Raw genomic sequence first — 2,165 nt, forward strand, 5'->3', positions numbered from 1 at the left:
TAACAAGAACAACATGCATATATACATATATGTAAACATAGTTATTAGGTGCTATTGAATCAGCTCTGACACACAATGACTCTGTGTGCTACAAAATGAAACATTACCCCATCATACACCATCTTCACAGTCACTGCTGTGCTTGAGAATTTTGTTGCAGCCAGTGGGTCAATCCATCTCCTTGTGGGTCTGCCTCTTTTTTTCGGACTCTACTTTACTCAACGTGATACCCTTCTCCAGGGATTGGTCCTTCCTGATAACACATCCAAAGTGCTAGAGAAGAAGTCTCTCCCTCCTTGCTTCTGTGGAGCATTCTGTCTGAGTTTCTTCCTAGACAGATTTGTTTGTTCTTTTGGCAGTCTATGATGCTTTCGATATTCTTCAGTCACTCAAATTCATCAATCCTTCTCTGGCTTTCCTTATTCACTTTCCAGCTTTTACATGCATGTGAGGCAACTGAAAATACCATGACTTGGGTCAGGTACACCTTAGTCCTTAAAATCCTTAAAGAGCATCTTTGCTCTCTGACACTTTAAGTCTTTTGCAGGAGATCCTCCCAATGCAATATGTCATTGGATTTCTTGACTGCTACTACCATGGGTGTTAATTGTTGATTTAAGCAAAATAAAATCCATGACAACTTCAATCTTTTCTTTATTATGACGTTGCTTATGGGTACAGCTTTGAGGGTTTTTGTTTTCTTTCTGTTGAATCCATACTGAGTTATCCATCTTTGATCATCACTGTTGTTGTTAAGTGCTGGCGAGTTGGTTCTGACTCATAGTGACCCTGTATAGGGTTTCTGAGGAGCACTTGGTAGATTTGAATCACAAACTTTGCGGTTGGTACTTCACTGCTTATCCTACAGCATCACACCAGGATTCCATTAAGTGTTTCAAATCTTCTTCACTTTCTGCAAGCAAGCTTGTATCATCTGTATACCACAGGTTGATAGTGAGCCTTCCTCCAGTCTTGATGCCGTCTTCTTCTGAGAGCCCAGCTTCTCAGACTGTTGTCTCAGCATACAGATTGAATAATAATGGTGAAAGATACAAACAACTGTGGCCCAAGCCTTTTCTGATTTTAAACCACACAGTATCCCCTTGTCTGTTTGAAAAACTGCATCTTGGTTCAAGTACAGGATTTGCTTGAGCACAATTAAGCATTTTGAAATTTCTCTTCTTCATAATGTTATCCGTATCAACTTGGGGAAAGAACCTCAGCTTCAAACATTCAGTACCACTTATCACTTGCAGGTTGTGCCATCTTCCTCAGTTTCGCCATCATTTCTAATAAAGTACTCCTGACTCAAAGTGATGCCTTAGCTCAAGCCATCCCCTCACCTTATGCTGTGTCCTACAGCTGATACCCATGGAATAAAGCCACCCATCCTTTAAGACCCTCCTCAAATGACACCTCAGCCATGAGGTTCCCATTGATCCCCTTGTGTGAGTTTCCTTTCCATCCTTTGAAATTCCACAGCTCTTTTGACTTTCCCATGGAACTATCACATTCTGCTCTAGCTATTTTGCATGGCTAAGATCTATATTTATTAAGTAAATGAGTGAAATGTGAGTTCTTTGTTCTGATCACAGATTGCATCCCACTCATGATGGCTACTTGCTGGGGCTATGAAATGATCTGTCCTCCCAAGGGATTCACAGTTTACCAGAGGAGTTTACAAGCCAGGGATCGGAATGCCCATTTGTGGGCCATAGTGGTGGGTCATACCTCCAGGCTGGGGCTAAATGAGTCCTGCACTGTGTTAACATGCGTCTGCTGCTATGGTGCAGAGTTTGCTTAGACTCTGTGTGATCCAATGCCAAAGATGACAGATGGGTGTGGTATCATTTAATCACCAAAGGCTGGAATGGGTGTTAGGTACCAGACCTGTCTGAAGAATCAGTCCTCCAGCCCTAATTTCTCTCACATTCACATCAATGTTCCCTACTTTCCTTATATATTCACAATTTTGTCTCCATAAATTCTCCATGCTGAAACATCACACTGCATTAGTGCTTTTCTGTCAACTCGTTACCACCCTAATTCATCACACCACTTTAAATAATGGAGGCTCAGAGCCCAATAAATAACCCTGCCTTTCCAAGCTTGCAGCCTAATGAATGTGGAGTTTGGAGAAGAGAATGGAGCTGATTTGTTCTCTC

This window comes from Chrysochloris asiatica, unplaced genomic scaffold (genome assembly GCF_000296735.1).
Source record: "Chrysochloris asiatica unplaced genomic scaffold, ChrAsi1.0 scaffold00161, whole genome shotgun sequence".
Taxonomy (NCBI): Eukaryota; Metazoa; Chordata; class Mammalia; order Afrosoricida; family Chrysochloridae; genus Chrysochloris; species Chrysochloris asiatica.